Source organism: Chiloscyllium punctatum, chromosome 47, assembly GCF_047496795.1.
Source record: "Chiloscyllium punctatum isolate Juve2018m chromosome 47, sChiPun1.3, whole genome shotgun sequence".
In the NCBI taxonomy this organism is placed as follows: domain Eukaryota; kingdom Metazoa; phylum Chordata; class Chondrichthyes; order Orectolobiformes; family Hemiscylliidae; genus Chiloscyllium; species Chiloscyllium punctatum.
The window spans coordinates 57770520-57784210 of record NC_092785.1 but is presented as its reverse complement, the minus strand read 5'-3'; the positions used below and the strand labels follow the sequence as shown (position 1 = coordinate 57784210).

At 44.8% G+C, this 13691-nt stretch overlaps 1 long non-coding RNA gene across 6 annotated transcripts in view; it reads right to left on the bottom strand.

The window, feature by feature from the left end:
- Positions 1 to 230: 230 nt before the first annotated feature.
- LOC140468638 (uncharacterized) overlaps positions 231 to 13691 on the bottom strand; it is a 32117-nt gene continuing 18656 nt past the window's right edge. For 5 of the 6 annotated variants that reach the window (XR_011955769.1, XR_011955771.1, XR_011955770.1 and 2 more), the window contains 2 exons: positions 4977 to 5094; positions 231 to 1000 (listed from right to left, as the gene is read on the bottom strand). This is a non-coding gene — a long non-coding RNA (uncharacterized lncRNA). The remainder of the gene's footprint in view (positions 1001 to 4976; positions 5095 to 13691) is intronic. The other variant, XR_011955772.1, reaches the window with a different exon arrangement.

Below are 13691 nucleotides of genomic sequence, written 5' to 3'. Positions count from 1 at the left end.
GATGGTGGGTAGATTGCTGTGCTCACATTTCTGGGTCGGAGAAATGGGGAAAAAGAATGCTTCACAGCTAACAGAACGAGAACTGAAAAGCAGTTAAATCAAACCAAAGGTTCAGACAGGGAGGGAATATTTCCCTGGAGTTTGAGTAGCTGGAAAGTGATTGTGTCCAGGAATAGACAGGATTTTGTTTTACAAGGGTTGAAAGTTTTAAAACTGTTATATTCAGACAGTTTACGTTATTTTCTTTAATTTTATTTGCTGCAAAATAACTTTTACAACATTTTAAAACCAAAATTTACAAACCTTTTGTTAAAGATAAATGTTAAATAAAATCCATCAAACCATCCCTCACTGAAAACTGTTGTGGAAGTGCAATCTCCTGGAGAATCCCTGCGAACTCCTTCCTGCCCAGGCTCCATGACTATATACAGACCTGGGGGATAGCAGCAGGAGGAGACCATTCAGCCTTTCAATCCTGCTCCACCATTCAATGGGAAACAGCTGACCATCCAGCTCAGTCTCCTGCTGTGTTCCAATCCCTTTTCATGACTTTACCTTGAAGAACTATATCTAAGTCCTCCTTTGGCTTCACTGCCTTTTGTTCCAGTGATGTTGCTGTGTTACTGTGTGGTTGTAGGCAGGGGTAATGTGATGGTGCTACCTCCTGGAGGATGCACTCAGCGTCCCTCATCATCCTGCAGGAACATCAACTGGGGTTCAGCAACTAGAGATAGAAACCATTTCCAGGATATGGGCATCACTGGCTCAGCCAGCATTTATTCCCCATCTCTAGTTACCCTTGAGAAGATGGTAGGGAGCTGCTGTCTTGTACAATTCACAGTCCATTTGGTGCAGAGAGATCGAAAATGCTGCGATGAGAGTGTTGCAGGATTTTGGCTGAGTGATTCTCTGTCTTTGCTTCTTCAAATGCTGGTTAACTTAATCATGATCTGCACATGACTTTGAGATTTCAGTCTGCAAATCTTCACCATCTAGCACCCTGTATAAAGGAATATGTACATGTTAGAAATTCAGAGCAGACAATTCTACTTACTCTTTTTCCCTTTCTTCCCTCAAAGCTGTAACCCTCCAGCCCACTTACTCTCTCCCACCATTCTGACTCTGCTACCCCCTAATGTACACCCTCCCCATTCTCATGGAGTTACTGATAAACAGATCCATGCCACCACTTCCCGTCCCTGGTTAGACTCTGCACCCTTTCTGGGTTCACTTCCTTTCCCTTCAGTTGCTGCAAGTGAATAATGTAACAGCAGAATGAAACAAAAGGAAAGAAAGGGAGGTGGCAGATCCTGGACAGAAGAGGAACCTTCAATCTGGGAGAATGGATCAGATCCTTCTTCGTTCCCCATTAGTTGATTCCGACCATTACAATGAATTGGGGATGGAGAGTGGTCCTACATGGATGTAGTGATACTTTGACCCCCTCCCCCAACAGATCAATACTATGAGTAAATACGTTCCTCCTCCAGCCAATCACAATGTGAAAAACTTTCCGCAAAGCATATTTACCCAAAGCACATGCTCCAAAACCCGCACACATTTTGTACATGTACAGTGCCGTGTTTCCCCACACACGTGTGGTCCCTGCCTCAGGGATTGTGGGAGTTGTAGTCCCCATGACGCCATTGGAGCCCTGTCTCTGGAAAGTCAACGAAAAGTGTAGACTGGAGGGTGTTGTGTATCTGATCCTCATTCAGACACACATAACATTTGGATTGTCACTGGGTTTTATTGAAACATCTGCTTCCACAACCTGATTTTCTGATGTAAGGAATATAGATTCAGCCAACTGGGGTGTGGCGAGAATAATAGGAGCAGGAGATTTTAAGCAGAGGTGACTCAATGGTTAGCATTGCTGACTCACAGCGTCAGAGACCTGGATTTGGTTACAGCCTTAGGCAACTGTGTGGAGTTTACACGTGCTCCCTGCGTCACTGCGGGTTTCCTCTGGGTGCTCGAGTTTCATCCCACAGTCCAAAGATGTGCAGGTAAAGTGGATTGGCTATGCGAAATTCCCAGTGCCCATACCTGTGCAGGTTAAGCCATTAACCATGGGAAATACAGGGAATGGGTGAGTGTGAATGGGATGCTCATGATAGGGTTGGTGTGGACTCCATGGACGATTACCCTATTTCTGCACGGTAGGGCTCCTATTCCATTCTCATATAGAAGAATGTACCTATCTCAATGTGCTGTGTATCTGTGGAATTCCCTATTCAAAATGCGGTAGATGCTAGGACAATGAGCAAATTTACTGAAGAAATACAGATGTTGAATTTGCAATGAATTGAAGGGTAAGAGAGAGCAGGCAGGAAAATCCAGCTGAGACCGAGGTGAGCTCAATCAGCATGGTATTAAATGGTGGAGCTGCATTGCCTCTCCTGTGCCCAGTGCTTATCTTCTTGCGGTAATAACGGAAAAGCTGAATTCAAAACTCACCACCTTCACCAAAGGAGATTTTTGGAAAAAGCAGGATAGTCAGGTGGATTAGCGTTTCAAACTTCGAAAGTAAGGAAGCATGTGGGAGAAAATGATTTTTCAATTTTAAACTGAGGTGAGTTAGACCGGTTATAGTCCAACTTATTTAATTGGATCATGATGAAGGAGCAACGCTCCGAAATCCAGTGTGCTTCCAATTAAACCTGAGGGACTATAACCTGGTGTTGTGAGATTTTTAACTTTGTACACCCCAGTCCAACACCGGCATCTCCAGATCATGTAAACTGAGGGGAGACAGTGATTTATGGTTTTAGACTGTTCAGTACATTCACACCGTCCAGAATACTCTGTTTTGAACATCTATCCTGTACTTTATTACAAAGCCAAGGTCTCTGACAATGAAAACCAAAACATCCAGGTAACATGGCCTCACCTCGTAATCTGATAAAAGACTTGTGATAAATCTGGTTGAATTTAGAATACAGTTGGAAAGCGGGAAGATTAAATCCAATCCCAAGATCCTGTGTTTAAACAAAGGAGACTACAATAGGATGAGGCAGGAGTTGGCTAATGTAGACTGGAAGCAAAGACTTTAGGGTGGGACAGTTGACAGACAGTGCGGGAATATCAAATAATCTTTCAAACTGCTCAGCAAAATTATATATCAGTGAAAAGGGAGGACTGTAGGAAATGGAATAATCTGCCGTGGGTGGATAAGGAAATAAGGGAGTCTATCAAACTGAAATAGAAAGCATTCAAATTGGCAAAGACCAAGAAGAAACTAGGAGATTAGAAAAACTTTAAAGATCAACAGAAAGCTGGATGGGATTGGGGGAGAAAAGTGATGAGTAGCTATCCCCAGGGCTGGAATAGCAGTTTACACTGCTAGAGGGGAACCTATTATTTGGGGAACATATGGCCTCTGTAATTGTTGAAGCACTTAACTGTTACCATAGAGATAATCCTGATCAAGTGCAAAATCTCAGCACACTCCAAAAGCTTGTACTTCCAAATAAACCTGTTGGACTATAACTTGGTGATGTGTGGCTTTTAACTTTGCCCACCCCACTCCAACACCAGTTCTTCCACATCAGAATCCTGATAGACAGCCCCACGGAAACTGAAGTGCCTGTCAGATACCTGGCTGAGCCACAGGGCCGTGAGGGAGGGGTATGTGGTTTAACCACAAAGTGCTGAGCTGAACTCGACTTTTTTAACTGCCATTGCCATGGAGATAATATTGAGAGACAGCGTCCATTCAAAACACAAACCACAAAGGTATAAGAATGGGAGCGGCACATCGGACAGGCGGGGAGTTACCTGATGCTGCCTGGAGGTGTTCTGCATGTACACTATCCAGGTAACTGCCATGTCTCATCAATAAAGACTCAAAGAAGACCTCTCAGAGTTCTGTGCCCAGTTATTCCTATCCAGCAGGGTTCAGGAATATGAGTACACAGCAGTCAGTCTTCACAGTGGAGGATACGAAGAACATGCCAGTAATTGATAAGGAGACTGAGGAAGGTGAGGACCAAGGAACAACCATTATCACGAAAGTGTTAGAGCTGGGCAAGCTAATGGAGCTAAAGGTAGACATGTCTCTTTGCCAGGATGGAATACATCCCAGGGTACTACCAGAGGTGGCGGGAGAAATAGAAAATATATTTGGAGTCAGAGTCCTACAGCAGAGACAGGCCCTTTGGCCCAATCTGGCCCATGCCGGCCAATATGTCCATCCACGCGAACCCATTTCCCTGCACTTGGCCCATCTGCATCTGACCCTTTGCTATCCATGTATTTGTCCAAATGTCTTTTACATGTTGTTAATGTACCCACCTCAACCACTTCCACTGGCAGCTCAGTCCATATACATACCACCTTCTATGTAAAACAGTTGCCCCTCAGGTTCCCTTTCATAATTTCTCCTCTCACCTTAAACTGATGCCCTCTACTCCTTGATTTCCTGGGAAAAAGACTGAGTGCATTCACCTTACCCAAGCCTGTCACAATATTATACACTGCCAGAAATAGATCTCCCCTCTGTTTCCTCTGCTCTAAACAAAAAAGAATCCTCGCTTGTCCAACCTCTCCCTCTAACTCAGACCCCTGAGCCCATTTCTTCTGCACCTTATCCAGTTGAATAACCGAAATCTTCACTGCATTCATCACATTTCCAGTGTCTCCCCACGGCGCTGGAACAGACGTGACATCGCCAACGGATTACAAGCCATGATCGAAAATTAACCCCATTACAACAATCCCGTTTTCATTGTATTTTCCATGGTGCAGGTATCCTTCTGTCTTTCTGGTTGCATGGTTAATTAAAAACTTGTCCTCATACAAAACAAATCTGTAACTTCATTATTCCTGGGAAATGTGACATGTATTTTCAGACTTTTAAAAACAAATGAAAGCTCTCTCCACATTCACCACGCTGACATGGACTTGGCTGTGTCTCAGTAATTTTTCCAGTCACATTGACACTTGAAATATTCGCCCACGGACAGAATACACACCTTTCTTTCCACATGAAAAGGCCAATGATATTCAGATCGGCACGGATTAAGTAACTGTCAAAACTGAACATGAAGTTCAATCTGAATTTCTCATTCACAAATCTGCCCTTTCAGTACCCTACAACAGAGAAAACAAGTCACCACCATTAACACAGGATGGAAATTCATAAGACAATTATAGTATTAAATTGTAGTTTCTTTGTTCCCCCAAAGCTTTAATTCTCAGTCTCACAATTTCTCCCTTCTGTGAACTGAAATCCAAACCAATCTCCTCACCCCTTTCCTCCACACCCAGTTCTAATGCTCTCTCCTCTCGTTGAATTCAGCTTCTTAGCTCCTGCCTGCAGACTAAGGACCAAAACAAAGGTGTGGCACGATGGCACTGCTGCCCCACAGCGTCCGTGTGGAATTTGCATGTTCTCTCCGTGTCTGCGTGGGTTTTCTCCGGGTGCGCCGGTTTTCTCCCACAATCCAAAGATGCATTGGTCAGGTGAATCGGCTAGGCTAAATTGCCCATAGTGTTATGTGCATTAGTCAGAGGGAAATGGGTCTGGGTGGGCTACACTTCCGAGGGTCGGTGTGGACTGGCTGGGCCGAAGGGCATGTTTCCACACTGCAGGAAGTCTAATCTAATCAAATCAATGAATCTGACTCGGAGTCTCCTGGGTGTTGGTGAATCCTCCCCCCACCTCCCAAGGTTTCCTAGTCAGACCAACATTGATTTTTTTTTTCCAATCTGGAACCTCTTATTTATTTCCTCCACACCAACCCTCTGATAAGAACCATCCTGCACACACTGGACAAATCACATCTGGTTGAACTAAAATGAACCAAATTAGAACTTTAATTGCAGGCCTACCTTTGTTCCTTTCCATAACATTCCTGAATCTTCACCTGAGTTCTGATAACTTTCTGCAAAATACTCCCCCCACCGATACGCCGACCACTTGTCACGATACCAGGGCAGGGACCAGTCCCCTGGGTCCTGTTCTCAGAGGGAGGAAGGGAGGGAGCAGCCAATGACAGATTAATCCCACACATCCAAAGCCTCCCTCACTGGCACTGACCCATACTGCACATACGCCAACAATTGGCCAGCACTGCGCCCGTGCACAGGTCTCCCCTCCTACAGAGCATGCTCCAGATCACACAGGTGCCTGGGTGATTGACAGCAGCTGTGCCCAATAGAGTGGTGGGAGCGGGGCTGGAGGACTGGGACAATGGGATTGTAAACAACGAATGAATGTGGAGGACACTTGGGGATGGACAGGTCAGTGAGGGACAGGAGCAGTGCAGCAGCAGGAGGGAATACTGGACAAACTGAGCAATGGGAGAGTCTGACAGGAGAGAAACTACAGGATGGTTCTGTTTGGAGACTCAGGCAGGGACAGCTGGGAGACAGTATGGCCTGGTGGCTTGGGCATGATTTCCAATCAGCCTCTTCAAAGCCGCTGTTACCAAACTCTGAACCCGATTCTCTTGGTCCAGAGGTAAGGACACTACCGCCATTTCTTGGTGGGCTAGTGGAAAGAAGGGAAGATTTTCTCAATCTCACTCACATGGAAACTCCATGAGCTCCTCCCACTTACTGTCTACGGTGGGAATGGAGGAGACAGAGCAACTGGAAGGGGGTTAGGGATATAGGGACTGCCTTTCAAAAGGAACTCATCTGTGTTGGTGTTATTAACAAGACTCAGTACACAGTCACCAACACAAAGCTGGTGTATGTGAAATTTATCCAGAATATTAACACCCATAACTGGGTGACGCAGACCCCAATGTACAGAGTTAAGTCCGGGATATTAATAACGGCTTTGTGTGTGAGAAATCACGTCTCATGAACTTGATTCAATTTTTTTGAAGTAACAACAAAGAGGATTGATGACGGCAAAGCGGTAGAAATAATCTACATGGACTTCAGTAAGGCATTCAACAAGGTTCCCCATGGGAGACTGGTTAGCAAGGTTAGATCTCATGGAATACAGAGACAACTAGCCATTTGGATACAAAACTTGTTCAAAGGGAGAAGACAGAGGGTGGTGGTGGAAGGTTGCTTTTCAGATTGGAGACCTGTGACCAGTGGGATGTCACAATGTATCAGTGCTGGATCCTGAAATGTTCATAATTTATATAAATGATTTGGATGTGAATATAGGAAGTAATGTTCGTAAGATGACCCCAAAATTGGAGGTGTAGTGGACAGTGAACAGGATTACCTCAGATTATAATGGGATCTTGATCAGATGGTTGAATGTGCTAAGGACTGGCAGATGGAGTTTAATTTAGATAAATGTGAGGTGCTGCATTTTGGAAAAGCAAATATTAGCAGGGTGAATACACTTAATGATAAGGTCCTCGGGATTGCTGCTGAGAAAGAGACTTTGGAGTACAGGTTCATAGCTCCTTGAAATGCAGAATCACAGGTAGATAGGATAGTTAAGAAGGTGTTTAGTATATTTTCCTTTATTGGTCAGAGCACTGAGTATAGGAGGTGGGAAGTCATATTGCGGCTGTACAGGGCCTTGATTAGGTCATGCTTGGAATATTGCATGCAATTCTGATCTCTTTCCTATCAAAACAATATTGTGAAACTTGAAAGGGGTCAGCAAAGTATTACAAGCATGTTGCTAGGGTTGGAGGATTTGAACCAAAGGGAGCGGATGAATACACTGTTTTCCCTGGAGCGTCAGATGCTGATGGGTGACCTTATAGAGGTTTATCAAATCAGTAGGGGCATGGATAGGGAAAATACACAAGATCTTTTCCCTGCGGTGGGGAGGAGGCATGATGGGGGATGGGAGACAGAGGGGAGACACCGAGAGGGGGAGGGTGACCGTTATTTTGTAGATTACAACACAACCTTGTTCCTGTTCTCTCCCTATCCCCTTCAATCCCTCTGAAGGGCTCAGAACAAGTGTACAGTCCCTGGAAAGTAGAGCTTCAGGGTGATCAAGTGCTGAAGGTCAGCTACCTGACCTGCTGTGCTTTTCCAGCGCCACACTTTAACACAAGCTGGAAGAACAACACCTCATTTTCTACTTGGACATCCTGAACACCTCTATCAAATTCAATAATTTTAGGCCCTGAACTCTCCAATGTCCTAGCGCCCTAGCCTCTTAACCCACACACCAGTCCTTGTTATCATAGAGCATGCCATTACACACTACCTATGGTTCGCCACTAACAGTCCTCATAAACAGCTATTTACCCTCCCCCAGCCAGTTCGTTATCCACTCCGTTGTCCAACTGCTCCCATCTCTTTCTTTGGACTCTATCCCCACCTATCATGTACTCCTTAACCCCTACCTTCTGCATAAAAAGCGACATTTCTTTTCAGTCACATCGGCTCTGAGGAAGGCTCAGCGAATCCAAAATGTTAATTCTGATTTCTCTTCTCAGATGCTGCCAGACCTGCTGAGCTTTTCCAGTACCTTTTGGTTATTGTGAGATTTACAGCATCCGCAGCTCTTTTGGTTCTAATTTACCAGGAATTTCTAATTCAGGTCTAGCCACCTAAAACCGTGTGTTTATCAACATTCCCAGTCCATACAAACTCAATTTCTCTCCCAATCTCTGCTGTCTCTCTCATTCCCTTCACACTCACGGAGTACACCCGCACCATAGTGACAGTGCACCTGCACAGTTTATGGTCACATGTTGGCCCACTGGACCCACCCCTCATTCACTCCCATTGTCTGGAGGATCACATCAACTCTCCTATTGGTCTGAAGCTGCCATCAATCTCACCGGCCCCATTGTGACACGAGTTGTGCGCTCCTCCCAGGAGTATTGGAGGCTGAAGGGTGACCTTATAGAGGTTTATCAAATCATGAGGGGCATGGATAGGATAAATAGACAAGGTCCTTGCCCTGGGGTGGGGGTGTCCAGAACTAGCGGGCATAGGTTCAATGTGCGAGGGGAAATATATAAAAGGGATCAGAGGGTCAACTTTTTTCACAGCAGGTGGTGTGTGTATGGAATCTTCTGTCAGGGGAAGTGGTGGAAGTTGGTAAAACTAGACCATTTAGCATCTCGATGGGTGTATGTATTGGAAGGGTGTAGTGGGATGTGTGCCAAGTGTTGGCAAATGGGACGAGATTAAGTTCGGATATCTGGTCAGCATGGACTAGTTTGACCAAAAGGGCTGTTTTCATGCTGTATATCTCTATGGCTCTGCACTGGCATGAGCTTCAACATTCAGTGAAAGGGGGCAGTATCACAGAGTAGAGGGACTGGGGGCTATTCAGCCCATTGGGGCTGTACTCTCTCTCTCTGGAGATGGTGCCAGTCTGTCCCAACTCACCTCCCATTTGCCTGTAAGAAATCTGCTCCTAGTTGAAATCACTGCTTAACTTTCTGAGTTCCAAGGAGAATTATCCGACCTTCTGCTAACTCTCCACATAGAGAAACGTATCTTATTTTAATGTTTCAGTGTTATCGAGATGTACAGCACAGAAACCAACCGTTTGGTCCAACTTGTCCATGCCGATCAGATATTCTAAATTAATCTCGTCCCATTTGACAACACTTGGCCCATAACCTTCTAAACCTTTCCTAATCACTTACCCAATCTTTTAAATGTTGCCTTTTAAATGTTGCAATTGTTCCAGCCACCACACTTTCTCTGGCAGCTCATTCCATACACATAGCACGTTCAGCTTGAAAACAATGCCCCTCAGATCCCTTATAAATTGTTTTCCTCACTCCTTAAGCCTGTGCCCCATAGATTTGGACACACCTAACCTGTGAATAAGATCCTGGTTGATCATCCTATCCATGTCCCTCACAATTGTATCAACCACTGAGGTCATCTGTCAGCATCCGATGCTCCAGGGAAAACAGCCCCAGCCTATTCAGCCCATCCCTATATAGCTGAAACCCTCAACCCTAGTAACATCTTTGCACATCTTTTCTGAACCCTTTCAAGTTTCACAATATCATTCCGATAGCGGGGAAACCAGGACTGAAAGCAAAATTTCAGAAGTGGCTGAATCAATGTGCTGAACAGCCACAAAATGCCGTCACAACTCGTGTACTCAATCCACTAACCAGTAAAGGCAAGGATACTAAACGCCTTCTTCACTACCCTGCCTATCTATGACTCCACTTTCAGGAACTATGAACCTGCACTCCAAGATCTTTGTTCAGCAACGCTCCTCAGGACCTTTCCATTAAGTGTATTAGTCCTGCCCTGATTTGATTTTCCAAAATGGAGCACCTCACATTTTTCTGAATTAAACTCCATCTGCCATTCCTTAGCCCATTTGTTTGAAGTCCCATTGTAATCTGAGGTAACCTTCTTCCCTGTCCACTGCACCTCCAATTTTGGTATCTATGTAAAGTCACTGACCATGCCTCCTATATTCACATAGAAAACATTTACATAAATGAAGAAAAGCAGTGGACCCAGAAACGATCCTTACAGCATATTGCTCATAGAACATAGAACATTAAAACACAGTACAGGCTCTTCGGCCCTCAATGTCGCGCTGACCTGTCATACCAATCTGAAGCCCATTTAACCAACACTATTCCATGTACGTCCATTTGCTTGTCCAATAACGACTTAAATGTACTTAAAGTTGGTGAATCTACTACCGTTGCAGGCAAAGCATTCCATACACGGACTACTCTCTGAGTAAAGAAATTACCTCTGACATCTGTCCTATATCTATCACCCCTCAATTTAAAGCTATATCTCCTCGTGCTCGCCGTCACCATTCTTGGAAAAAGGCTCTCCCTGTCCACCCTATCTAACCATCTGATTATCTTGTATGTCTCTATTAAGTAACGTATCAACCTTCTTCTCTAACGAAAACAGCCTCAAGTCCCTCAGCCTTTCCTTGTAAGACCTTCCCACCATACCAGGCAACATCCTAGTAAATCTCCTCTGCACCCTTTCAAAGCTTCCACATCCTCCTTATAATGTGGGGAACAGAACTGTACACAATACTCTAAGTGCAGCCTCACTAGAGTTTTGTACAGCTGTAGCATAACATCATGGTTCCGGATTTCGATCCCCCTGTTAATAAAAGCTAAAACCCTGTATGCCTTCTAAACAACCCCGTCAACCTGGTGGCAACTTTCAAGGAAATGTGTACCTGGACACTGAGATCTCTCTGCTCATCTACACTACCAAGAATCATACCATTAGCTCAGTACTTTGCATTCCAGTTACTCTGACCAAAGTGAATCACCTCACACTTGTCCGCATTAAACTCCATTTGCCACCTCTCAGCCCAGTTCTGCAGCTTATCTAAGTCTCTCTGTAACGTACAACATCCTTCGTCACTATCCACAACTCCACCAACCTTCGTGTTGTCTGCAAATTTACTAATCCATCCTTCTACGCCCTCATCCAGGTAGTTTATGAAAATGACGAACAACAGTGGACCCAACGCCGACCCTTGCGGTACACTACTGGCAACTGGACTCCAGGATGAACGTTTCCCATCAATCACCACTGTCTGCTTTCAGCGAGCCAATTACTGATCCAAACTGCTTTATCTCCCACAATCCCACCCTTCCGCATTTTGTACAATAGTCTACTGTGGGGAACCTTATCGAACGCGTTGCTGAAATCCATATACACCACATCAACCGGTTTACTCTCACCTATCTGTTTGGTCACCTTCTCAAAGAACTCAATAAGGTTTGTGAGGCACGACCTACCCTTCACAAAACCGTGCTGACTATCCCTAATCAAATTATTCTTTTCTGGATCATATCTCTTATAACCTTTTCCAACACTTTACCAACAACTGATGTAAGGCTCACTAGTCTATAATTACCAGGGTTGTCTCTACTCCCCTTCTTGAACAGGGGAACCACATGTGCTATCCTCCAGTCTTCTGGCACTATTCCTGTAGACAATGATGATTTAAAGATCAATGCCAAGGCTCGGCAATCTCTACCTTGGCTTCCCAGAGGATCCTGGGATAAGTTCACTGGGCCAAATGGGTTTTATCTATTTTCACACTCTGCAAGATTTCTAATACCTCTTCCTCATGAGCCTTAATCCCACCTAGTCTAGTAGCCTGTATCTCAGTAATCTCAACAACATTGTCATTTTCTAAAGGGAATACTGTTGAAAAATATTCATTTAGTGCTTCCCCTATCTCCTCTGACTCTACACACAACTCCCCACTACTATCCTTGATTGGCCCTAATCTTATTCGTCATTCTTTAAATACCTATAGAAAGCCTTAGGGTTTACCCTGTTTCTATCCGTCAACAATTTCTCGTGTCCTCCTGGCACTTCTGAGCTCTTTCTTTAGGACTTTGCTGGCTATTTTGTAACCCTCAAGCGCCCTAACAGACGCTTCACATCTCATCCTAACATAAGCCGCCTTCTTCCTTTTGAAGAGAGATTCCATTTCCTTTGTAAACCACAGCTCCTGCACTCTACAGCTTCCGCCCTGCCTGACAGGTATATACTTATCTCGGACAAATAGGACCTTTTTCTTGATCTTTGAGGGTCCCTATTCTCTGCCTGCTTACTCGTTTATCCTTAGTGTATTTCTGGAATCTCTGGATTCTCTGGGAACCTATTTCCCAAAGCTCTCTCATGTCCCGTTTTTGCTCTCCTGGTTTCCCTCGAGGAGACTCCGACTGCCCCTATACTCCTCCAGGAATTTACACAAACCCAGCTGTCTGCACCTGCCGTATCGCTCCTTCATTTTCTTGACGAGACTCTCAATTTCTCTCGACAGGCAGCATTCCCTACACTACCTATTAAGGCCTTAACAGGAACATACTGTCTGTGTACTCTCGTTGTTGCAGGCCTATGGACGCAATGGCAGATGAGGACAAAGAAGCAATCATTCTCAGTAAAGAGGTGGTGTTGGGAAAGATAACAGCCGAAAGGTAGATGGGTCTCCTGGCCGTGATGGAGTGCATCCCAGGGGACGTTAACAGATGGCAGTGGGTAAATAGCAAATGCACTCGTGATAATTCACTAAAATTTGCTGGACTCTGGGACAGCTCTGACAGATTGGCAAGCTACAAATGTGATGCGAATATTTTAAAATGGACCTGTTAGCATAACTTCTTTGGTGGGGAAAATGCCCGATCTCTTAAGGAAGAAATAGTGAGCTATGTGGATAGAAATTATCTCATTGAGCAGACACAGCATCGATTCATGAAAGGTAGACTTCACTAAGATGAGTGGTAGAGCAATGTGTGCCGAGGCCACTGTAAGTCTGCACAGGGATACAGATAGGCTATGTGAGTGGGTAAGGATCTGGCAGATGAAGGACAAGATTGGGAAACGTGAAGTCATCCATTTTGGTCAGACTAACAGCAAACTGATGATGAAATGGTGAAAACTTGCAGCATGCTGCTGTGCAGAGGGAGCTGGGTGTCCTTATGCACGAATCACAGCAAGTTGGTTTTCAGGTACAGCAGGTAATTAAGACAGTGAAGGGAATATTGTCCTTCATTGCTAGAGGGATGGTTATGCTGCAGCTGTACAGGGTGCTGGGGAGGCTACACCTGGAGTACTGTGTACAGGTTTGGTCCCCTTACATTCGCAAAGATGTACTGACACAGGAGGGAGTGTAGAGGAGGGTCACTAGTTTCAGTCAGGATTTCAGAGGGTTGGCGTATGCAGAGAGATTGAGGAAACTGGTAGTATGCTCATTGGAATTTCGAAATATGGGAGGTTGGATGGGAAAAAAAATAAAATTATGAACGGAGTAGATAAGATAGAAGCAG